The sequence below is a fragment of the Temnothorax longispinosus genome, chromosome 11, assembly GCF_030848805.1.
Source record: "Temnothorax longispinosus isolate EJ_2023e chromosome 11, Tlon_JGU_v1, whole genome shotgun sequence".
Classification (NCBI taxonomy): domain Eukaryota; kingdom Metazoa; phylum Arthropoda; class Insecta; order Hymenoptera; family Formicidae; genus Temnothorax; species Temnothorax longispinosus.
In genome coordinates this window covers 9,114,605-9,141,375 of record NC_092368.1, presented here as the reverse complement: position 1 = coordinate 9,141,375, position 26,771 = coordinate 9,114,605, and the positions used below count along the sequence as shown (strand labels likewise).

Sequence of the window (26,771 nt, the reverse complement as noted above, 5' to 3'; positions counted from 1 at the left end):
GAGAGAGAGAGAGAGAGAGAGCGAGGAGAGCAGAGAGGAGAGGCAGGAGAGAGAGCGAGAGGAGAGAGAGCGAGAGAGAGAGAGAGAGATTGATTGATTTGTTGATGATTTATTTAGTTCTTTATGCCATAGGTCACTGACTTTAGGCCAATCATGAAATAACAAAATCAATTATACAACAAATATAGACAGGAGTATGAAGTGCTATGTGGCAGCTGTCGACGTGCACTCGGCAGTAAATAAAAATAAAAATAAGACGAGCAGGTAACACTCCCGGCGAAAAACGCGAGAGAGAGAGAGAGAGAGAGAGAGAGGGAGAGAGGGAGAGAGGGAGAGAGGGAGAGAGGGAGAGAGGGAGAGAGAGAGAGAGAGAGAGAGAGAGAGAGAGAGATATATGAAGTAGGGGTGAATTTCCAGGGGAGGGTTATAAACTGGTATAGTTTTTCGTTACCGATCTTTTTTGGGACTCGGTATCTTTTTGGAAATTGTTACGAAATTTCCAAAAGGGAGGAGGGAGGAGGGAGGGAGGGAGGGGGCGAGGGAGGGCGAGGGAGGGAGGGAAGAGAGAGGAGAGAGGAGAGAGAGCGAGAGAGAGAGAGAGAGGAAGCGAGAGAGAGAGAGAGAGAGAGAGAGAGAGAGAGAGAGAGAGAGAGAGAGAGAGAGAGAGAGAGAGAGAGAGAGAGAGAGAGAGAGAGAGACTATTTGCGTGTCTTAATACACATGTTCTCCGGGGCGAAGCCCGGCGGGGCATGCTAGTAATCTATAATATGTAAAAATATTAGAAGAAAAAAACGAAGTCATTTCTTAAAAACTTAAAAAAGTAGTGTTATATATAGAGATAAGTTAATAGAGGTTTACAATAGTTATATATAATATATAATATATATATATATATATATATATATATATATACAATAAAATTATAAGTTTTTGTTTTTTAAAAATAATAGTTTTTCAAATGTACTGTTGGATAAACGATTTCTTCGAGGTAGAAATATCTGTTGCCCGCAACTGAAAAGGCGCTCCACTGCCGCGGAAGATGGTAATGTTGTGTTATACTTCAAAATAATGTTTTTCACATTAGGATAATGATTGAGAGAATTTAAATCTTTGGTTTTAGATTCTAAATATGACAGCGCCTCAATGTTACTACTAAGTATTGGCTGCACCGAACAACGCATTCCCTTTTTTTGTCGAAATCATTAAAAAAATCGTCCTCTCCACTACTACTAGATGTTGATTTGTTTACAACAAGAGAACTATTTTTTGCATGAAAAGTATCTACTTCTTTCAAAAATAATTCTTTACATGTCTCCATGTGACATTCTGGTACCCAATTTAACTTAAAGCAAGGTAAACTGATAGCAGATATAATATATATTTTACTATCAGGAGAGTCGAAATCATAAATATGTTTAAATCGCTTCTTTAAAACTACTATCATTCCATCTACCAATGGCTTGCAATATGACAAATGAGTAAAATTTGAAAGCTTTTGTTTCAATATAATAATTGTAGGCGCTATCATTCCTAAAAAACACATTTTTTCTCCTTGCAGAATATCAAGGCTAGTTGCTAACGGACACATAATCATGACAAATTCTTCTAAAAATTCAATTTCATGCAATTTTAATTTTTGGAGCTTAAGTTGTTCAAATAGTATAATGAGTTTAGTTTTACGAGTTAGGAGTTTTTGTATCGCATCGAATTGCGAATTCCATCGTGTAATGACTGGTACAGGAAATTTACAACCGCATTCCTTAAAGCATATGTCAGATGCTAGAGTACTACGACTCAATAGGTTCCATAAAGCACTTACTTTTGCAAACGCAGAACGATAAACTTTTTTAAGAGCAGCATTACCAGGATTATCTAATATTTTTTGCAATCCGTTGTAGCAATAAGGTTTAAGGTATGACTACTACAAGTTAATTGTGGAGGTAAAATAATTTCATCACCTAATTCATCAGTAAGAGCATTGTCATGATCATGAATGTCATTATTTGGTGAAATTTCGTTAATCTCAATATCTGAATCTGATTCTTCTATATCATTTAAAATATCTTCATTTTCTTCTACATTAAGTTGAATTCGATCAGAGCTTTCAAATCTTGTAACACCAAAACATCTGAAAACTTTGCCAAAATTTGAGGCATTATCGGTTACTATGTGAGTAACTTTAGCTACATCTAAAGCGAATTCTTTCAATATGTGATGCATCAATAAAGCAATATTGTCATAAGTATGGTTATATAAAATTCTCTTACAGGCCAAAGTATATGATTTTCTTTCTAAAGTTTCTGAAATAAAATGAATCGTCATTCCTAAATAACTTTTGTTTCTACATGACCAAATGTCAGAAGTTAAACATACATAATTTTGTTTTTCCAATAATGCTTTTAGTCTACATTTTTTTTCTTTATACAATTTGTTAATTTCAGTGGACAATGCACTTTTACCAGGCAGAATGTTTTTAGATGTATTATTTGCTATTCCACAAATTAAATTTTTAAACGCCGGTTTATAAACAGTGTTGAGAGGACGCATTTCTTCAATTATATAACTTAAAATTAAATTGTGTATCTGTAAGAGAAAAAAAACATTATTTTGAAAGAGTTTTTAATGCTTCATTGTTAGTGCATTAAATGTTATATATTATTAAATTATACAAACCTGTTTCACCGAAACGAAATTGTTCCTTGCAAACGGTACTGTGCTTTGCATCTTTTGTTGCTCTTTCTTATTTTCCAATCTTTTTAATTTAATCTTTTGCGTTAAATGAAGATGTATTTTCTAAATCAAAAACCAATAAAAAAAGGAATTTAACATAAAACATTATTCTTTTAAATTCTAATAAATATTTAAATAAATTTAAAAAATTTATGTAAACATTAAAATATTATAAATAAAAAGTGATAAAATAAAAAAGATATGTAACTTACATTATAATGACTGAAAAAATTTCCAGTAGATGTTTTAGAACCGCTGATCGTTTTAGGGCAATTCTTACATTGAGCTATTATTCGTGAGTCCGTGCTCTTACTTGTAATTTCGTAAAATTCTCCTCTTAAAATAAATGGTAGAGAGGTTGAGGATAATTTGGATGTACTAGGAATACTAGGATCAGTAGTATCAGTAGTATCCGTGTCATCATTTGTATTATTATTATCGACATCGTCATTATCGATGTCGTCGACGTCGATCTCCATAGTCTCCAGAGAACTTGAGAAGCTTAAAATTGAATCTTTGTTTTCTGTTCAACCAAAAGTAATTATACTAATTATTTATTATACTATTATTAATATTAATAGTAATATTCTCTTAATAAAAATGTATACTAAAAAAAATGCTTGCTGGAACACTGGAAGACTTCACAAAATATGTTTTCAGTCATTCAGTGTAGCCTGTGTGGCAGTATCGTAGAGCGTAAAGCAGGTGTTATTTTCACTTGTACGGTTTTCGTGGGTGTGGGAGCTGTCAGATTGAGAAACAAATAAAAAGGAAACAATTATTACAAATGCAATAAATCAATAATATCCATTAACGGTACCGATTAACTCACAGACTGACACAGACTTATAATATATAGGCTACGGTCAACATGACGCTACAAATGCTTCGAAGCATTCTTCTTCTCTTTTCTTTCAACGAAGAAAGAAGGAGAAGAAGAACGCTCCAAAGCATTTGTAGCGTCACGTTGACCGTAGCCATAGACTGGCCCCTGCCGTAAGAGGCAGCGTGGCAACATTAACATATACGGTGCAGACGGAACCTTTCTAGTAGATATGTCTCTTTCTTCTGAGAGAGAGAAAGAGAGAGAGAGAGAGAGAGAGAGAGAGAACGCCAGAAGAAAGAGACAGATCTACTTCATCTACTAGAAAGGTTATTTCTGCACCGTACATTCGTAACATCTCTTACGGTTACGGCAATATAATTTTAATTAATATAGATAAATAGATAACAGTTATAATTTATAATACATACGATTGCATCCATGAGACCGTGAATCCGTGTGATTTTTCGGTATTGATGACTTCGACACTTTGACACTTTGTCAAATCGATCAATGCGATTATATATGCACAAACTCTAAACTTGTGCTGCACGTATTGATGTATTACTGGTATTACGAGTTTCCGAGTTTTGGCTGGAGATTGTGGTTAGATCGGACGAAAACTCGTCTGTTTCGCGTAAATTTCCCTCCACGGAACGTCTGTTTACGTTAGAGACTCTTTACTAGAGACTAGCCATTCGAGGATTCCGCGTGATTGGTGCACGTGACTTGGACCCAAAAATGACAGCGCCAATAAGGAACGCTGCTCACCGAGCGTGAACGGGCATAAAAATTAGATTGAAATACGCTTGCACTCTAAATGTATAATGCTATCGCCGATGAATGATGTATAAATAATGATGGAAATATATATGAATATAGTGATGTATAAATGTATGTCCTGAAAAATGTTTCATAAGTGAAATAATATCGTTAAGGTATTCCTTTCATGACACCAAAGTCTTAAGAATTAACTGATTTTTTGGTACAAGAGTGTTATTCGTATTTGATTGTATCGGTCGTGTTTTCTCTTATTATTTAAATAATTAATTTTGTAGGTATAAATATGCCAAGTTGCAGTGTTCTTAACTGCTTTGATAGCACCAAAAAAGGAAGAAAAATTTTTATGGCAAGGTTTCCAAGTCATTTTATTTTACATATTAACATATATTGTACCTGCGCTAAAAATAAAAATAATAAAAATAAAAATAATTACCAAACAATTTTTTTTCTTTTGGCATTATATCATTTGTGATTACTATCAATTGATTCTTTATTATTTAACGATATTATTTCACTTACGAAACATTTTTCAGGACATACATTTATACATCACTATATTCATATATATTTCCAGAAAAATTGCACTCAATGCGCATTGATTATCTTAGATGTTTTAGATAAATAGATAATATTTTCTTATCTGAGATACAAATAAAAATGCCACATACTGAAATTATATAGATAAAAGATAAGATAAACAATAATTGTATTTAGATGAATATCAAGATAATTTTATCCAGATAACGGAAAACACTGATCCCTGGCGACGATCAACGGTCTTCACGTAGACCGTTGGGTACGATATGGTTCCGACACGGCGAACTGCGAATTTCACGGTTTCTGCGACGCCTCCACCACCGCGTTCGCGGCCGCAGTTTATATTAGCGTCACCTCCGTTACAGGCGAGACCACTTCCAGGCTGCTCATCGCCAAGTCAAAGGTCGCTCCGATCAAATTCTTAAGTATTCCTCGGTTGGAATTATCTGCTGCCGTTCTATTGGCTCGGCTGTTAGAATTCGTGCGATCATCGCTACAACTAACTACCATACCTTGCTTCTGCTGGACGGACGCTCTCGTCGTGCTAGCATGGGTGACTCAACACCCTTCAAAGTGGAAAACTTTCGTTGCTAATCGCGTCTCAGAGATACAATCCCGCGTCCCGTTCGCCACCTGGAGACACGTGCCAACCGAAGACAATCCGGCCAACTGCGCTTCTTGCGGCATTCTTAGATGCCATCTCGCGTCCCACCATTTGTGGTGGCAGGGGCCTTCGTGGCTGAGACGTCCTACGATTGAGTCGTGGCCGAAATTAATTCGAGTCACCGCTTATATCCTTCAGTTCGCATCTCGAACTCGCCGTATCGAAACTAATGTCAACGAAGCGAGTCCGCTCGCTCTCTCCGCGGATGAGTGCCGATTGGCACGAGACTTCTGGCTCAGACGAATCCAAGAGGAAGAGTTTCCCGGGGAACGAGAAGCGCTCTTGAGCCAAAAGACGATCTCGTCAAAAAGTGCACTCATATCGCTCAATCCCTTTATCGGGGAAGATAAATTAATTCGCGTAGGCGGGCGGTTAGCCCACGCTCCGCTACCACTAACCGCGAAACACCCCATCATACTCTCCTCTCACCCTCTAGTCTCCTTACTAGTCCAGCACGCGCATATAAGGTCGCTTCACGTCGGCACGCAGCTCACACTCGCTACATTACGCCGGGACGTGTGGATTTTGCGCGCGCAAAATATAGTAAAAGCCGTAATTCACCGATGCGTAACATGCGCCCGCGAAAAGGCGGCAATTCCCACTCCGATAATGGGACAGCTGCCTCACGTAAGAGTCTCGCCTTCCGCGCGCGCGTTTCAGCATTGCGGTCTGGATTACGCGGGCCCAATGCGTGTGCGCCCGATGTCCGGGCGTGGAGTCTCATCTCATAAGGCGTATATCGCAATCTTCATTTGCATGGCCACGCGCACCGTGCACCTCGAGATAGTGGACGGCTACTCGACTCCCGCGTTTTTAGGAGCATATTCGCGTTTCTGCGCCCGACGAGGCCTCCCCGCGTCGATCTACTCCGACAACGGAACAACGTTCATCGGCGCGAACCGCGAAATTCAAGAAGCGTTTCGCGCGGCCCTACGCGATCCGAACTTCTTAAATCGAACCGCCTCCGATCAAGTTACGTGGCACTTCATTCCTCCAGCAGCCCCGCATTTCGGCGGGCTATGAGAAGCCGGAGTTCGAAGCGTAAAGCACCACCTTCGAAGAGTAGTGGGGGCTCACACCCTCACGTTCGAGAAATTCGCGACACTCCTGTGCAATATAGAAGCCTGTCTAAACTCCAGACCGCTCGCCCCGCTCACCGATTCCGCTGACGAATATGAGGCGCTCACTCCCGGTCATTTCTTGATAGGCGCCGCGTTAACCGCGAGCCCCGAAGCCTCCGTGCTTCATCTAAATGAAAATCGGCTCTCGCGTCGGCAAGTGGTCCGTCAGACGACAGAACGGTTCTGGAAGCTGTGGCAGACCGACTACGTCAACACGCTGCAGCAAAGAGCCAAGTGGCGAAAATCCGGAAAGGAGCGAATCCGAATAGGACAGCTCGTACTCCTTCAAAACCCGTTACTTCCACCGTGCAAGTGGGAGTTAGGCCGCATAATCCAATGTTACGCGGGCTCCGATAACGTCGTACGAGTCGTAACAGTAAATACCGTAACGTCCGAATTCAAGCGGCCCGTTGTAAAGATCTACGTGTTACCGATCGATATCGAAAACGCCGAAACGCCGGCGTCACTTCGTACACCGTGCCCTATGCACTTATTCGAATTGCCCAAACTTAGCAACCGCCTCGAGCAACGCGTCAGTTCAGCCATGCGATTTCGAAACGAGGGTTTCGAGGCGGGCGGTATGTTCGGGATTCCCGCAATCTATTGTTGTAAAAACTTGCATCTAACCGTTACATATACTGCGATCTACGCTTCCTTTGCTTCTCGCGCAAAATTAGCTACAAGTTCGGAAACGCCGGAAGGAGCCGATCCGAGCCGAAAAGCGAGCGCGCGTCAGCACCCCCACGCGGTCCGCCCGAGAGCCGGCCTCCCTTCCAACAAACCTGCTGCGCCGGGGTATATAAGCCGGCGCTCCGACAGGAGCCGGCACTTCGTCTTCTCTTCAGCTTTCCGCTGCCTTCGACGAAGTCGAACCCATCCAATATCCCAACACGCAAAACGAGGTCCGGTGTTCCGAGCCTCTACTGAGAGTTCTCAGAGTGTTCCTGAACTCCATCCAACTTACTCCCGACGGCCATGGTTCAGCGAGGTCGAGCATACTCAGCCTCGTAACGAGGGTTTACGTAGCCATCGCCCCGGGCGTCCGCACTTCCCCACCATACCGATCGCGTCTCCGCCCGCGTGCAAATGCAATACAACGGACCGCGCCGAGGAGTATAGAGTAGGAGAAAAGCCGCGTTCCGCGTCCTGTGCACCGCCATAAACTATCGCGTCAGTCAAAACGTGTAATCAACCGCGTTTCGGTAAAACCGCACTTTATGTAAAACCGCGCTTCAAAACTACAAGTCACAGCGTGCCGAGTGCATTCGCACTAATTTGTCTGTACATCTCGCGTTTCGTCAGTTTTGTTATTGTATCAAATAAAGTTTGTATATATGATAAGTCAATTGCTGTCTTTTGGGCCTTCCACTCAACTTCCTAACCGGCGATCGAGTCCGCGTTCAGCTGAACCCCCGGTCGTCTTATAGTTGAAAGGCTGAGCGGAGCCGTTCGTGATATCTCGCGTTCTCGCGGAACGGATTTGGCAATTCGTTCGGCGCGTTTATTGCGCGCCCGAACAATAAGTATTCAATAAATTGTTTTATTTAATACGATAACTATAATTTCCTTGTATACATTTCTTTATAAACATTTTTTCTTAACGAATCAAATAATATTTAATTATTAAGAATATATTTTTTTTAATTGCATATAATTTTTTTTAGCTACGCTAAAGTCCGCGCTGTAACGCGTGGTTAGGCAAAGTATGCGGGCGGAGGGGCTCCGCCCCTCCCCTTTACGCCCCCCTCCCCGCTTGCGCCCAACTTGGGGGAGCTCGGCCCCCCCGAACCCCCCCGTATGTCGCCTACCCGCACTCGTGTAATGTAGGTATCACTCACTCGTGCGGGTAAACGCACTTGCCTTCGGCTCGTGCGACTACACGCACTCGTCTAATATACGCACATTTCCACTCCCTTAACCCCCATCTCTACATGCTCTTGTAATACAAAATAGTACGTGTTACACGTACGGAAGTTAGCTATTGGTCACGAGCGCGGGTAGGGGCACGAGCCGAAGGCGAGCCAATAGCCAACTTTCCGCACTTGTAACACAATATACTATACATGTTAGACATTTGGAAATAAAAATGTATTTTATTTTATATACCATTAATTTGTTCTTTATTGCGCATTCCCTCATTTATTGACGAAAATAACATATTATTTATTAACATATATTATTCTACATTATTTACGCCTTATATAGACTGTGTTCCGATATACACTGCCAGTTTACGTATAACGTAAATTATAAATTTTCAGTACTGGCAGTGTATTCGGAATACGGCCACAGATATAGGACGTAGTACCAGGACCAGGCCGCTTGGGGTCGTGTCGATCACGCGTTTCATGTTTCCACCGTAAAGCAATGAGCTTGCGCTTCTCTTAGTATATGTTCTGTGCACCCTCCACTGTGAGGTAGAGCCCATCCGGCGGTGGCCTCCGCAGGGTGCGATCCCAAAACCACGCAGCCTGCGTTTTTTGCGGGGCCACCTTCAGGCCCAACCTCTTAATATTTCGCACCACCGTGGCTGCCGCCTCGTTGGCCAGCCTGATTGCCTTCTGCCACGTCTCCCCGCCGACCCCCAGGTACACATCATCTGCGTACCCGACAACCAACAGTCGGCTGGGAGAGCAACCCGCAGGACCAGGTCGTAGGCGATGATTCATAGCAGGGGCCCTAACACGGACCCCTGCAGAACACCGCACCCCACGATCCTGACCCTTTGGACTCCATCCTGGAGTCCAACGTACATTAACCCCCTATCCCGAAAGTAGTCGGCGATCACCCTAATTAGATAGGGCGGAACGCCGGCTCTTAAGAGGGCCTCTCCAATCACCGGCCAGGGAAGAGAGTAGAAGGCGTTGTGGACGTCAAGTCCGACGCCCAACACCGCCCATCCCCGGCCGGTGAGCTCCTACGCGCGTATAACGACGCGTAGAATCGCATCGATCGTGGATCTGCCCGCGAGGAATCCAAACTGCTCGTCGGAAAGGCCCCGTCCCCCTCGTCGGGATAGGTGCTAGACGAGGACCTCCAGGGGGTGGGGGGAGCCTTTCCGGACCCTCTAGGGGCCCGGGGGAGCCCTCCACTACGGGTTTTGCGAACCCGGAGTGCCCGAGCACACCAGTACCGTAATCCACGGCAGTCCGCAAGGTCTGTCATGGATCGGGGAGTCCCCTTCGGGGGACTCGCGAGGCAGACTACCTCTATAAACAATTGTCCGGCCGGTCGAGGCCGTAAGGGAAGAGCCTTTGCTCCCCCAACCGACCTAAGGGAAGGAAAACACTGACAGAAAACCGGGGGACCGGCTGCCCTGCTTAAGAGTCCGGGTCTGGGCGGAGCAGGTTGCCCGAGAAAACTCGGGCGTAATTCCAAGTCCCGCCCACCCGGATTCCATCAGCCGGTAGGAGTTGGCGGCCCTGACTTTAATCGCCCGGTCGACCGGGACCGTTAGGAAGGAGTTTCTACTTCTCCCGCCGGCCTAGAGGAAGAAAAACCTCGATAAAAAACCACAGGGAGGGTCCCGAATCGCTCGACCATTGCACGCCGGTGCTCCGGCAGGTCGGGGGATTCGGGCCCGTCACGGGGGAAAGACTCTTTCTTACCCATTGCACGCCGGTGCTCCGGCAGATCGGGAGATTTGGGCCCGTCACGGGGGAAGGACTCCGTCTTACCCATTGCACGCCGGTGCTCCGGCAGGGTAAGGGGGTAAGCCTTGGGGGATCTGGGACTTGGGGAGGGTTGTACTCCCCGTTCCCGAGGCGAGCAGGGATGCCGTCTCGCCGAGGAAACGGGAGGGGCCACCTCAATGCTTCCCTGATGCCGGTGCTCCGGTGGGAAGCGAGGTGGTCAACCCTCTTTCGGGCTGCCCCGGTACGTGGTGCCGGGGCAACCGGAGAAGAGGCCCGCATCGGTGGCTTGCACACCAGGGTCGCGGACCCACGCACAGTGGGTAAAAATACATTTTTTTGGTTCAAAATACGATGCAGCCTCCAAATCTTGACCGATCCTGGTGTTTTTTTTTTAAATGAAAGGTCTAAAAATTGCGCTAAATTCTGTCAGGCCCGATTTTTGAAAAAAATTTTCGGTATTTTGTTATATTGATAATAATACCAAATTTGTTCAATTATTGTGCGTCAGACGCTTGGAACAACTGCCCAGATGGATCATACATGGTTTTCGTGTAATTTTTAAGGCAAAAATTATTTACATATAATTGTATATAGTATAATTGTATTTATTACACTGTTCAACAAACAAAAAAACACCAAAACGAGAATAATCATTTCCTGTAGTTTTTTAGACGCTGAACACAAAACCGTTTGTTAAATTGCTCCATTACGTCAAAATTTTAATAAATTTGAAGTTAAAGTTGCAAAAATCCGCGAGCGCGCGCATGTGCGTGCGTGTGTCTGTGTGTGTGTGTGTGTGTGTGTGTGTGTGTGTGTTTCTAAAACTTGAATTTACGAGTCTGCTACTTTCATGCAGAACACGTAAACTTTTTTTTCAATCAAACGAAGATTTAACTCAGTACTCTTTCAGTGGTCATGTTGACGCTAAAAAGCTCACGTTCTTACTTCTTCAATGTTGCAATTCTCGATCCCTTTCTCTTTCTTTACATACTTTTATTAGGCCCTGTGCTTCCAAGTTAAGGATATTTTTTTTTTGCCACTTACGTCTATAATGTGCGATCAGTGGATCTGTTGAAATCAATAACTTTCGCCCTATATCGGTATTGGTGGCTTTTCTGCTACATTTTCGAGTATTGAATAGTCGAATATGCTTAAAAATTTTGTTATTAGCTTCTTGGACTTCTTCTGTCAATTGACCCACTGGAAGGACAGCTGATTCGATAATTTTCGCACCATGAAGCAAAATTTTATGGACTGTTATTGGCATGTAATACCAATTATACAGAGTCACATAGAGTTGCGCTGTTGTTTTGCAATATTCATCAAATTTCAGAATATCTATTTCCTTTCTTGAAGCAATCGCTTGTAAAATTATACTGAATCTGAAGATCAATTCTTTGTCCACGCCTGTAATTTTGGAGGTCAAATCTGGATCCCGAAAAAAATTTCTGGCTGTATTTCCTGTGTTTGATGTTCCTGATCCTTGTTTCGGAACATCTACAATAAGTCCTATTTTGTCAAAGAAGTCTTCCTGAATTCTAGTTTTTGCCACTTTCATCTTTTCTTTATCATTGTCATCCTTTGCCAGCCATTTACGGAATTCCAAGCGGTAGCTTATATGGAGTATGCATTCCATAAGACGTATCCATGCATGCAATGTGGACATGCCATATTGAAAGTTTTCTTCCTTTTCTGATCTATTTACTCTTGTAACTTGTTCATCTGTGATGGTTTCGCACCACAGATGTAGCAAGTTGCAGCAGAAGAAGTTTCAGAAAGAGCTTGGCAGACCTTTCCGTCCACCATAGTTAATGCAAACTCGTGGCTTACAGTTATTATACATTGACTGTCAGGTACTTTAATGTTTGTTGGTACTAGATTCTTTATTTTCTCTTTTAAAAGTTTAATTTCAGCTATCGTACGTTCTTTAGTTTCTGGTGCTTGCTCATACATTAGAAGCCGGCATAACTTGGTTGATCCAGGATTTTCATTTTCCCAAATTGTTAGAGAATTTTTACATTGCGTACTTGTACAATTCACTGTACAAACAGTGTAGATTTTCATTGGTACCATCGTCATAATGAAAACACTTGCATCCGATTTACTTGGTTCAGAAAATTTTTGATTATACCGACTTTGATCAGATGCCCCATCACAGCCATACTTGTACAAGCAATTCAATGCAACATTTTCCTTCTGGGTTAAGTTTGAAGGTAATATATTCGGTATTTGTAGCATACGTTTCACTGTGTGATCACATATATCTTGTAAATTGATTCTCACTCTTGACTCCGTAACTTTAATACTACCATTCGAAGGAAAACATGCTTTCTTAGCAACTTCAAGGTCTTGATAAAGTGGAAGAATGTCAGCTCTATGCGCCTTAGTTTGAATTCTTATGCTCTCATACTGGTGCTTTGTCAATTTTGCATCCTCAGCTAATGCAATAGCTTCTTCTAAAGAGAATGTTATAGGTTTTTCATTATTTGTGATTTCTTCTGTGTCCTTAGTACTTGCAGAAATCAGATTTTTTATCTTCTTAAGGAGTTCTTTTTTTCCAGAGGAGCGTAAGCTGCTGAAGAAAGCATTCTCTATTTCTATGTGGGAATAAGTGTCTAAAAGATTCAGTGACTTTCTTCTTTTTGTCGATTTTGAACTGTTTTCAAAATCTACAGATTTTCGACCCCTTTTTTGTCGATCAAACGTTATAATAAAGTTTGACGACAACCATTTTGCATTCATTTTATTAAATTTTTCTGTAATGTAAAATGCATTTTTCCATTTCCGTTTAAACGCAGGGATGAAATGTCGCAACAATCTTTCTCGTACCACGCTTTGCTGTTGCGTATCAAAGGAATTATTTTGACAAATAAAATCCATTAGAATTTCAACGTCTTTAGTATCATTCTTTGTCAATAATTTACTTAAAACCTTATTTTGGAATTCCAAATCATCCATTGTGTAAATTGTCTAAAAACTTGTCTAAAAAATTGTCTATACCGGACAGCAATGTGAAGACAAATTTAAGGACCTTAGAAAACACTATGTAAAAGCTAAGGATCAGAATGAGAAGGGCAGTGGTCTTCTAGTTGCTACATGCAAGTTTTATAACGAAATGGATGATGTTCTTCGCGATAAGCCAGCTGTGAAGCCTGTGTCCATAGCTTCAACACTAAAGAGGCGTAATGAATTTGATACTCAGAACTGTTCAAGTGCATCTTCTGTACTCATAGGCAGCAGTGAAGGCGACAGTGAAAATGGATGTATTTCTACTCCTAAATCTAAAAAAAAGAAAAGTATTACTGAAAAAAACATCGAAAGGCTACTTACCATAAGAACAGAGGAATCTAAGAAAAAAGAAGAGGCGCAACAGAAGAGGCACACTGAGCGTATGGAGCGACAGGATCGTGCCATTGAGGTTTATCAAAGTGCAATGAACCGACTCCTAGAGAAGTTATAGGAGTTGTAAGTGGTGTATAGTTTTTCTCTGTTTTGACAATGTGCATTACTTTCTTTAATTCCTTTCTTGTTTTTTATTGTGGAGTTCCATATTATTGAAGCACTTGACACTTCCGTTGGCTACTAGAGAGATCAAGAAGGTTTATGACCAAAGATTAAATTAATGTATGATTTCGTTATTTGATACAGTTCTCCAGCTAGTCTGAGATGATTTCCGTTTATTGTGCAATTTTTGTTTTGTTCCTAATTTGCATGTACTCTTAATAGTACTCTTATTATTATTTAGTAGTATTCCTTTTTTTCTATATTAATCTTTAATAGTTTAAGTACTTCAGTCTCTTAAGTTGTAAAAAATCAAACTCACATAATTGTATGAAATTAATTGTATATAATTATAGAAGAGTTTGATTTTTTAAGGATTGGTCCTACCTCAAATATTTTTAAGATTTTTTAAAAATATTGTCAGCTTATGTACCTCCTATATTTTTATGTTAAAGGTATAAAAGAATTTAGACATGATTTAATAGTAAGAATGTAGGATATTAATTATCATACAAAAGATATAGGAGTTACATTTTTTTGTGATTGATGCTACCTCAAGTATTATTGGGGTTATTAGATTCTTTGCATATGTTGTCAATTCAGGTATTTAATGTGATTTAATGATTAAAGACTGAGAAACACTTTGAGTTATGTTAAGGATATATATATTTTTGGTAATATATAATTTTAAACATATAAGTTCTAAGGATATATATTTTCCAAGTAAAATGACATGATTGAGAATAAATACAGTTCTATAACAAATATTTATGCTTTGATTCAATTACTTTAGTTTCCATCAAGAAACCTTGTTTACTGACAAAATAATACATGATTAGAAGTGTTACATGACTATACTAAACTAAACAAGCGTTGCGAGATAATTCCTTTTTGCCACACCACCAGCATCATCTTCATCTGCCACTGGGTCTTGAACAGCATGGACTTCATTTTCCTGGCCTTCTATGATGTATTCTTCTATGTTTTCATCAAGTTTTTCGAGGCAGATGTTGTGAAGAACTGTGCAAGCAATTATCACAAAGGGGATCATGTCCGTTCTATTCATGTCTAGATACTTCAGCCTCCGAAATCTTCCTTTCAACAATGCAAAAGCCCGTTCAATGACTTGACTAACTTTAGACAGTATGTCGTTGAATCTTTTTTGAGCCTGCAAAGGAAAATGTCCTGATAATTTCATGGTTTAGACATGCAGCAAAAAATTTAAAAAATGTTTACCATGTAAGAAAGACTAAAAAATGAAAAACTAATATGATTGTATAGATACAAGCACCGAAGATCCAAACAAAGTATGTGCGTACGGTGTACCGGGAAATCTCAGTTGCGCACAGAATAATTCGGACACAGCAGGTTGATAAATCGGACACAATAAGAACCCATAGCGGTTAGAATCGGATACAATGCTAATCGGACACAATTCCACATGGGTTTGTAATTTTCTGCGCAAATCGAGATCTACACATATCGACCGGTGCTTTAAATCATTGACAAGGTCTATAACTGTACAATTACATATGTAACGATGCGCCCCAAAACGCATCATTCCCGGCGAACATCAGCCGGATGCCGCCCGGCCGAGCACCCGCCGGGCGAGACAAGGCACGGTGTGCCCTTTTTAAATTGTCAATCTCGCGTATCAGTCCGCAAACGGACTTAGCGCGGCAACCGACTCGAAGCGCCGAGCGGTGCCGAAAACGGCCGAGAGCCACCGAACGCAATCGCGGCGTCGAGGCGCCGTACTTCCCGAACGCTCCACCGCTCCATCCCGGCGCGCGCGATTGCCGTCGCGTATACCCCCGCCACGCCGACACGTCACCGCGGGCGTATATAAACCGAGCAATGTTGCTAGGTTTTTAGATTCCGCCGTGAGCCAGCAAACCGATCCGACCGATTCCGCTGCTCACGGATCCCGAAATCCCACAGTCGAACAACCAGGAGGTAGAGAGTATTCTCTGCCTCTGCCGAGTGAAGCATCTAGGCGGTTGACTCGAAATCCCATACGAACACCTGTGACACCGGAGTGAACCAGGGTAAGAGAGTTCTTCTCTTACTCGCCAAGGGTCTTGGCCACCCGGTGCCGCCTCCCGCCTACACGAATCGAGGCGCCAGGAAATAGAGAGTACTTCTCTATCTCCGCTAAGGGTCTTAGCCGCTCGATATCCCGCCCAATCGCGATATCCAAACCTGCGATACCGCGTCACCCGCGCCGAAATACTTCAGCGAGCCCGCACGCCCGCCGATCCGCGAAACCCCGCGATCTCCGTGCATCATCGCTCTACCAGGCGTCCGCACGCTCTGTGATACCTGTATTGTAACCGCGCCCGCGACCTATTACACGTATTCAGCGGTTCCGCGATATCTGCATTTCACCGCCATTATAAACCGCGCCCGTGATCTACCACACGCATCGCCAGCGACTCCGCGATCACTGTAATCCATCGCTATCGTAGCAACGACCGCGACCTTTTGTACATACTCACCGCTCCCGCGAGCGTCTCTATGTATTCACGCGTAATTGAATAAATACATTATTTTGTTTTATTATATTCTAACCGAGTCTTGTGTCTTCCTCCGCGCCTACTCCGAACCCTGACCAGCCGCGAGCTAAATCCGCGCTTCGGAAGCTAGGTTGTTTTACATATAGGTTTACAACTTTCCGCACGAAGCGAAGTTTCGTTTCACCTCGTCGATAGAAATTGTGTCCGATTGGCCCTGTGTCCGATTCCAACCGCTGTTTGTCCGTTTCTTATTATGTCCGATTAATTCAACCTGCTGTGTCCGATTTATTCTGTGCGTAACTGGGACTCATTCGTATGTACTCACCGCTGTAAGATTACCACGATCACGAAAAGCAGAAATACACCAACGCAAGACAGGGTAAGCTTTGTCACCAATGATGTATTCCTCGTTAGGGAAATATAACTGTCTATCCCTTTGCACTTCTGACCAAAGATCAGAATTCCTGAACACCCTTATATCACCGACAGATCCTGGGTAACCGGTAAAGCAATCCAGAAACACCAACTCAGAGTCGCATATAGCCTGAAGTATAACAGCATAGTTTTTCTTGTACGTCTTGTAGGACAAAGAGTCTTTCTGAAAAAGAATCATGGCAAGTTTAAGCATATCCGGTATTCAGAGATAATGTTTATTTTAATTTCAAACCTGCTCAACAAATTTTACGCATAAAATCATATTATGATTAGAATATTGGAAAAACTCATCAAAATAAATATTTGCATTGTCTTTTAAACTAAAAAACTTACATGTGGCTGTTTTATGGAAATGTGAGTACCATCCACAGCTCCAATTATGTCAGGTAGCACTGACAACCAGCGATGTCGTTCAAGGCTTGTACAACTCTCATAAAACTGACACTCAGTGAGCTTTTGCCCATATCAAATCTTTCCCCTACAGACCTGAAACAAACATATTTATTTACAGGCAAGGTTCATACTTCATACTCACATAGTTCTAATTGTCTTGGTCGTAAATCACATATCAACATGATACACTTTAAAACCTGTAATTACATAGTTTTCATTGTCTCTTTAGAAAAATATTTTAAGAGAAACTTACCTGTAGGAGTCTGGTGTAGCCAACAACCAAAGGGTTGCAAGCAATTGCTTCCTGACTGGAATGGGAGGTTTCACACCAATATTTCCTTGCAAAGTTGGTGCCAATCTCTGTTCGAGCCGATTGTACGTTGTAGGTGTCATGCGAAAATGCTGTCTGAACTGTTCATGATGAAATTGTGGGATTGTACGTTCTATATAATCTAAAATTCTTGCAGGTTTACGTTGGGGTCCTCGCATTTTTTTTAACGTGGAGAAATTTTCGCCTGCCGGGTTCCCGGACCCGAAATCCCGGTATGTGGCCCGGCAGCCCCCTCTGGTGGCTGAGGGGAAAGATTCCCTCACCCTCCTAGGAGAGGATGAGGAAAGTGTGGGATTTCTACCCACTAAAATTCCACAGGTGTCCGTCCCTGCGCCGTTCTTGGAAGACGCCTGGGAACTCTTTACAATTACTGCCTGGCGCCTTCCGGCGCTTGGCCCAGACTGGGCCTCCTCCTTTGAGCCCGGAGCTCGGGACTCTCGGACGAGTCGACTTGTCTTTGTGCGGCGGGGATGTGGACACCACCCATCCCCGCCGCCGTCCTCTCCCCTTTGTGAGAGAGGCGTGGCTCGACGCTCGGAATCTCAGCCGAGTGCCGAGCCTTCTCCCCCGGGTCTCCCCCCGTCGGAGGAGATCCCGGAGGTGCTGCGCTCGCTCTTGCCGTGGGTGAATCACGGCCGTTGGTCGCCGGCTTTCGTGCCGGTGACTCGCGGGGGAGGGGGAGCAACGGGTTTGCGAAGCCCTCGCGCCCCGCGATCTCTGTCGATCGACCGGCGGCGGGGGAACAAACGAGCTTTGGAAGGCTTGCGCGCCCCGCTCACCGATCTATTGCGAGAGGTCCGCCGGAGGAGGAGGGCCTCCCCCCGACGGATCCTCTCGGCCTCCTCTTTGGCGGACATTACCTGGCCACAGAAGGCCAGGAATGCCCGCCACCTCGTTTCGCGTCCGACCATTGCCGCCACAATGGCCGGAAGGGAGAGGTCGTCTCCGACCTCCTCCCTGAGGACACGGCGCGGCTCGTCCCACGCCGGACAGTGCTCCAGCGTGTGCTGCGCCGTGTCCTCCACCTCGTCGAAATGGTGGCACTTAGCGGTGGGCGTGGTGGCCTCCTTTCCGATTCGGTGCAGGTACTTCCCGAAGCAGCCGTGCCCGGTCAGCACCTGCACCAAGTGATACGACAACCCGAGATTCCCCCCCCCTGCCCAGCCAGTCCGGCAGGCAGGGGCGGATGGCCTCGACGGCCCTCCGTCCCCACTCCAAGGTGGTCAGATACTCCTGCCACCTCTCTGTGAGGGCCGCCGCCTCCCGGAGCTTTATCAGCCTGCGCGCCCTGCCGGGGATCGGCGCCCCCCGGCTCTCAGCTCAACGACGCGCCTGTGCACCTCGGCGCGCTGCCTCGCGGCGAGCTCCAGCGGGGGGAGCCCCGACAGGAGCGTCGCCGCGTTGTGCGAGACCGTGCGATAGCACCGCGACACCCGCAGGGCCACCGTGCGCTGAACCTGGCGCAGTTGCCTCCTAATGCGTGCGGTGCCCTCCGCCCCGTTCGCCCAGTTTAGAACGCCGTACAGCACCACGGCCTGCACGACTGCGGCGTAGAGTCGACGAGCACGACCGCTCGCCCCTCCCAGGTTCGGCATCAGCCTCGCCAGGCTGTTCGCCACTCCAAGCGCCCTGGGAGTCAGGCGGGCGAAGTGCTCGCCGAAGCTCCCGGTGCCATCCAGTTGGAGACCCAGCACCTTCATGCTGGTTCCCAAGCAAGGGGACTCGGGTTCCCTCCACGTTGATGTAGGCCTTGGGCGGCTTCCCCATCCTGCGGTCGTGGAAAAAAACCGCTTGGGTCTTTTGGGGAGCCACCCTCAGGCCCACCCTCCTTATCTCGGCCACCACCTTGGCCACCGCGACGTTCCCTATCCTACGGCCTCTTTCCATGTGTCGGCCTCTACCCCCAGGAAAGTGTCGTCCGCGAATCCGCTGAGCCAACACCCCGGGGAGAGGGCGGCACGCAAGCCGCGTCGTAGCCGAGGTCCCACAGGAGCGGCCCCAACACCGACCCCTGCGGGACCCTCCGCACGATCAGCCTTACTCTCACTACACCGTTCTTGTCGGTGTAGGCCAATCTCCTGTCCCGAAGATAATCGTACAGTACGGCCACCAGGTATTTGGGCACCCCGTGATACAGGAGCGCCCCCCTGATGACCGGCCACGGCAGGGTGTTGAACGCGTTTGCGATGTCAAAGGACACTACCAGTAACACCCTGCCGTCCAACGCGGCGGCCTCCGAGAGGGCACGGATGCGCTTTATCGCGTCAACCGTCGACTTGCCCTCCCGGAAGCCGTACTGGTTTGGCGACAAGTCCGGACCAGTCCGGGACAGGTGCCGGACGAGTCGGCTGGCTATTATCCTTTCGAACAGTTTGCCGACTTCGTCCAGCAGACAGATTGGCCTGTACCCCGAAGGCTGATCGGCGGGTTTGCCGGCCTTCGGGAGGAGGACCAGTTTGGCCGTCTTTCAGGCTTTGGGGAAGCGGCCCTCCCTGAGACACTTGGTGTACAGGTTTCTCAAGTGCTCCGCCGCTTCCCCGGTGGCCAAGGCCCACGCCCTGCCGTGGATCCCGTCTGGTCCGGGAGCCTTACCGGCCTGCAGCTTCTTTGCTGCGGCCTTCATCTCCTCCATCGTGACCTCGAGTTCCTCGCTCCACTCCCCCTCAGGGGGGGGGGGGCGGACCACCGTTCGCCTTCTCCCCGGGGTCATCCGGGAAGAGGGTGTTCACCATTTCTTCGAGGAACGCGGGGTCCAGCACTTCCGTCGTTGGAGGCGCCCAGGTCCTCAGCTTGCCGAGGACCATCTTGTAGGGGCGCCCCCAAGGCTCCTGGTGAATCTCCTCCAGCTGCTCCTTCCAGGCGCGGTCCTTGGCCACCTTGATCACCCGGGAGAGGGCCCGCTTGGCGGAGCGGTAACCCTCCCCCACCTCTTCGAGGCGCTGTGGATCGCGCCTGCGTCTCGCGCGTAGCCAGAGACGTCTGGCGTGGACGGAGGAGCGCCTGAGCTCGGCGATCTCCTCCGTTTACCAGTACGCGTGCCTCCTAAGGTGGGGCCTGGATCGGGGCATCGACGCGTCGCACGCGTCGGTCATGGTGTCCCCGATCCAAGCCGCGGCCTCGTCGACATCCTCCGGTATCTCGAACGAATTGTCCGTCCAGAGGGAAACGCGCAGTGAGGCTCTCAACAGGTCTGCGTCCAACTTGCGCAGAGCCCACCTCGGAAAACGCTGATCCAATTCCCGACGGCGAGCCCGGACCTCCGGAGTGGTGACCGGGAGACTCATCTCGATCCACTGGTGATCCGACAGTGTCTCGAGCCCCTCGGTCACCCTCCACCCTCGTATGCGGTGCGCGACGGGGGGGCTGGCCCACGTGAGGTCTACGATAGACCCTCTCTTTGCTGCACACAAATCTGGACCCCCCCCCCGGTGTTCATACACACCAGGCCCAGGCTCGCCGCCCAATCCATGAGGATCCTTCCCCTCCCGTTGGTGGCCGGGAAACCCCACAGTGCCGACTTGGCATTGAAGTCCCCGGCCACCAATACCTGCTGGCCCGGCAAGTATTTGTCCAGGCAATCTTCCAGGCTGTCGAGTGTCCTCTCGTAGTGAGGCAGGTCGCGCGCGGGGGAGATGTAAACCCCGGCGATCACGACCTGTCTCCACCTGACCGAACCCGCCCCCCGCCTCGAGACAAGAACAGGGAACGGGCTCGTCTGTCATTCGCCAAGTGATGGCAGCACCGCCGCACCGGCTCACCGCCCAGCATGGGTGACCAGGCGACACCCGATACGGCTCGGCTATGACCCCCAGGCCACTACCGCGCTCCGCCATAGTGTGCAGAAACACGTCCTGCGAAGCGCGGTAGTGGTTCAAATTGCCCTGGAGGATTTTGTAGGCCATTAACGCTGGTCCGTGTTAAGGGCCTACACCCCTTCTCGATTCGCCTGCTCGTAGGCAGGCAGGGCTAACGACGACGGCCCTGTCTCCTCGTAATTCGTCACTGGCTCCGTCGACGACCCATCAACGTGGACGAAAACCTCTTCTCGGGGTGGCTGTTCGCCTTGCGGCGGCTGGCCTTGTTCCGGCGGTACTGCTGTCGTCACCTCCTCCTTCTTACGCCTTTGGGCTTTTGGCCTCAGGTCGTAATCTTGGGCAACACCGCGATTCTCCGATTTCCCTGCTGTATCGTCTTGAGCCGCTCTTTTGACGGAGGCTTTATTTGGGATCGCGATCTCCTCGATGCTCCTGATAACCAGAGCGTTGGTGGGAGGTGCGGGAAGCACCTTTACCTCCATATTTTCCCCGCCTTTGTCTCTCGTGGGCTGGGGGTTCGCCCCTTTACCGAACTTTGGTCTCCGGCGTGACGAAGGGCAGGCCTTGCTCCCCACCCGGTGAGTCGCCGGTTTCCCGCTGTTCGCGCACACCGGGCATCTCACCTTGGCCGTGCACTCCCGTGCCAGATAGTCCACTTCGCCGCATCTGTAACACTGGAAGCTACGGTCTATCTTCCCCGTACATTGCGCCCGCACGTGGCCAGCCTCCAAGCAGCGGAAGCACTGCAGAGGTCTGGCCTCGAGCGCCTGAACACGGGCTGCGAACCATCCGATCTGGATGTGCCTCCCCTTGAGCACCCTGTTGGCCGCGGCGAGGGGGCACCGCACCCAAGCGGGGCGTATCCCGATTGGACATGTAACAATTCGACACCGCACGATTCGACACGCACTATTGGACACGTAACTATTGAACACCGCACGATTCGACACCGAACGATTCGACACCGCACGATTCGACACCGCACGATTTGACACCGCACGATTCGACACCGCATGATTCAACACCGCACGATTCGACACCGCACGATTGGACACCGCACGATTGGACACCGCACGATTCGGCACCGCACGATTCGACACGGACATTGCACGATTCGACACCGCACGATTCGACACCGCACTTTTCGACACGCACGATTCGACACCGCACGATTTGACACCGAACTTTTCGACACGCACGATTTAACACCGCACAATTCGACATCGTATTTTTCGACACGCACGATTCGACACAGCACGATTCGACACCGCACGATTCGACACCGCACGATTCGACACCGCACGATTCGACACGCACAATTCAACACCGCACGATTCGACACGCTCGATTCGACACCGCACGATTCGACACCGCACGATTCGACACGCACAATTCGACACCGCACGATTCGACACAGCACGATTCGACACCGCACGATTCGACACGCACAATTCGACACCGCACGATTCGACACAGCACGATTCGACACCGCACGATTCGACACGCACAATTCGACACCGCACGATTCGACACGCACAATTCGACACCGCACGATTTGACACGCACAATTCGACACCGCACGATTCGACACGCACAATTCGACACCGCACGATTCGACACAGCACGATTCGACACCGCACGATTCGACACGCACAATTCGACACGCACAATTCGACACCGCACGATTCGACGCGCACAATTCGACACCGCACGATTCGACACGCACAATTCGACACCGCACGATTCGACACGCACAATTCGACACCGCACGATTCGACACCGCACGATTCGACACCGCACGATTAGAGGCGAGAGCTGATATAAAAAATTAGAGAGTAACAGAACTCGCAAAGAAAGATAATAAATGAAAAACTATCACGTTTTTTTTAATTGTGTTTATTTTTATTTTATATATTGTGGCAGCCGTCATCAGCCACCAGGAAGTCGCGGAATTAGTGATACTTGGTTCGACGCGGTGACAGGTCGGTTCAACGCAATGACAGGTTGAATCGATCGATTTTCTATCAAGCCGAGAATTCTCCGATTTGTTTGTCAGGACTTCGCGTCTCCTAGCAACCGAGTTTTTCGTAAATTACCAATAGATGGATGCCGCAACTCGTAATCAAAATTCAACCACGAGGGAATATAAATGCGACCGATTTCGAGGAAATTCGGCGATTTGGTGAATTGCCCTGGCATTACACATACAGGGTCAAGACGCCTCGCTCCGATAACCAGATTCCTCCTCGTTCTTACGAGGGAGGAATCACTAAGAGGCGAAAGACTCGCCCTCTTCCTCTTGACCAGATCTTCGCGGTCAAAAGGAAGAAGGTTGCGCCAGCCGCAACCCCCGGCGCTAGTCGCCCCGCAGAAGGCGCACAGTCGCTTCCTCCTGGTGCCAGTCGCTAGGTTGCCGGCGCAGGACGCCTGGCTCACGGCTCTAAGCCGACTTCAGCCGGCGCAAGGCGCCCTGCCCCCGGCGCCGGTCGCCCAGTCAGAGTCACTGTCGCTTCAACGACTCCTAGCGCTAGTCGCTCGTCTTCCAGCGCAGGACGCTTTCTCCCGACTCTCAGCGCCAGTCGCTCTCCATCTCCTGGCGCCAGTCGCTCGTCTCTTGGCTTAACGCCGACTTCCGGCGCCCAGTCTCCAGCTCGCCTATCCTCGGCGCAAGTCGCCCAATCCCGGTGGCATCAACGACGCCCAAAAGTAGACGACCCTTCGAAGTTGGAACATCAACGCCGGACTCGGGAGGTTCCACGCCAAAGAACCCGTGGGTTCTACCACCTTTAATCTCCCCCCTGCCGTTGTCGCCGATTAGAAGGACAACCGAAGGGACGCAGACGATAGGACCGTGGCATCGAGGAATATTGTCGCAAACGCCTAGAGTGGAGCTTCGAGAGACGTCAACGCAGACGGAACCGACGGAAGGTCTAGTTTCATCGACGCAGACGGAGGTTCCAGGAAGGAGAGAGATAGCAACACAGACGAAGCAGCGAGGAGGTCGAGGACGACGTCGAAGAAGATAAGGATGTTAAGCAAGAAAATAAATATTGTATTGTAAATGTTCTCATTGAAAATGTTAAAATAAAAAGATATAAAAACAACAACAAAATAAAAAGAAATCTTAGCGATTATTTACGAGACGACGCAATCGTCCAAAATATCATCATATACATAGTGTCATCATATACATAGTGTCTCAAAGCACTACCCAACGCTTGTTGAAAGGTAGAAGGAGTCGAGATTAACATAAAAATCGCCTACCATTTTGCGGCATTCGCAATAATTATCGAGTTTTTAAATGTTAAAATCGTACAAGTGAAAGCGCGCGAGGAGAAGCGCTCGAGCCGCCTAAGCTATATAGCTATATAGCACGGCCCATTGTATCAAGCATTGTCTTTCGATGCGCGGCAAAAAGAAAGAACGACGTTGGAAGCACGAAGCACAGGCTGCGATGTGTTTCTCTTTTCTTTTTCACGCATCGAGCAATTAATGCCGACACACTGGACCGTGCTACAACTCAAGCAGTTCGAGCGCTTTGCTCCACGCACTGTCATTTGTACGTTTAATAATTCAATAATTATTGCGAATAACGCAAAATCGTGGAGGGCTTTTACGTTTATCTTGATCCCTTTTACCTTTCAACGAGCGTTGGGTACAGTTCATTGGAACATCGTGTATATTAGTTATTTATGAGACGGATTATACGTAATATATTATTACAGGTAACTTTTAAAGAAGTTTTAATTGCTCATCAAGTGCTGACGGAATATGGCGCCGAGAGAATGAGAGTAATTTGCGTTAATAAGAGTTACAGATTTTATTCAGTTTATTGTTAATTTTGTTACAAAATAAAACTCACATTTTTTGTAGACAATAATATAAAGAACTAAAGGAACCTTTTGAAGAAATAAAGTATTACAAAAAAATGTTTGTACATATTCATTTAACTGCATATGATTAAAACATAAACCTATTATGTCTAAAAGTATAATAATCCGTTGTACAATGAATATTTCTTTAATGTTAACCAAAACAGTAGTTTTCTTATTTAATATCTGATAACTAAATTTTTTCTTTTTTAAAAAATTTAATAGATATAGCTAATTAATAATAATAAACGTAATAGCTAATTTTGCATTTTATATCATAAAGTATAATTTTATTCTATGTATCACATTGCAATAATGTAAAGCAGAACATAACGTATGACAATATACTTTGTATCGAACAAAGAAACTAATATTTTTCTTTAAAAAAAATACAATTATGTTAAAGGTTTTTATGGAAAAAAGTAATTAAATCTTTCATTTTAACTCACAGTACAATTTTGAGGTACAATTAAACTTATTAACTAAATAAAACTAATATACTCATTTTTTGGCTCGTAATGCTTTAGTATGGATATGGTACATGGGTATGAGATACGCTAAGCTTTGCAACAATTACAAAAAGGCCGTTTTTTTTGTCGTTTGGTTGGTAGAATGTGTGACGATACGCGTATTCGTCACTAGCGCTACGGCCCTGGCGGCCACTAAGCACATGTTCAGCGTGCGCTCCTGTGCCCAAGCGGTGGGGCAACCGAGCGGTGGGGCAGCCCCAGTGGTGGGACAGCCCCCACCGACCGCACTCGGGGTATAAATAGGGGACTCGAGCCGACTCGAGTCACCAGTCCTGTCCGACTCCTGTTCCCGACACGACCTCTCTCCGAGACCGCTTCACCACATTGGACGCTCCCAACAACTTCCTCCGCACAGAGAACGGGTGCTCCCGTTCTCACCTGGGCGCTCCCAGGGTACGGGCCTCCCCAGCTGGGTGCTCCCGGTTGGCATTACCTGCCCTTTCCTGCCTCTGGGTCGGGCGCTCCCGACCCCCTCCGCCGTACGGAAGACGGGCGCTCCCGTCTTCAAGCCGGGCGCTCCCGGTGTACGGGCCGTTCAGTTGGGCGCCCCCGACTGAGCTCCTGACCGACCTGCCTACCCGCGAATCCGCAAGGCAGCCGTGCCTCCGTACTGGCCCGCGAATCCGCCAGGCAACCGTGCCTCCGTACTTGCCCGCGAATCCGCAAGGCAACCGTGCCTCCGCGCCTGTCCGCGAGTCCGTCTCTGTCCGACCGCGCATCAACCCGGTACACGTACACTGCGGCTCAGCGGAGCGACACACACACATACTGACACTCACGCCCTCCATCAAACTGTATTGTAAATAGTGTGAATAAATAGCTTTATGTGAAACTGACCAGTGTCTCCACGTTTTCTCACCCTGGCCTGGCGAGCGAATTCCGAGCGAGAAAACGCGAACGTTACATGGCGCCCGAACAGGGACCTGATCCGTGAGACACTGGTTCGTTCTCTCCGCCTAGCCCATGACGAGCTGGATCAATCGGCTATCGAAGGCCGAGGTAACGGCCGAGTTAGAGAAACTAGGGATCGACCCTAGCGGCACACTCGACACCCTCCGAGCCAGACTCCGTGATTTCGTGATCGC

At 47.0% G+C, this 26,771-nt stretch overlaps 1 protein-coding gene, 1 long non-coding RNA gene and 1 pseudogene across 2 annotated transcripts in view; 2 read left to right on the top strand and 1 right to left on the bottom strand.

Moving 5' to 3' along the window:
- The window catches only part of LOC139822203 (uncharacterized), a 283,165-nt gene that overhangs the window by 118,064 nt on the left and 138,330 nt on the right, over window positions 1-26,771 (top strand). The gene's annotated exons all lie outside the window — the stretch shown is intronic.
- Window positions 2,232-3,476, bottom strand: LOC139821327 (uncharacterized). The gene is made up of 3 exons (XR_011734244.1): window positions 2,943-3,476; window positions 2,674-2,793; window positions 2,232-2,583 (listed from the first exon to the last, which is right to left on the bottom strand). It is a non-coding gene; the product is annotated as an uncharacterized lncRNA (long non-coding RNA).
- LOC139822228 (uncharacterized) lies at window positions 13,289-14,117 on the top strand (annotated as a pseudogene).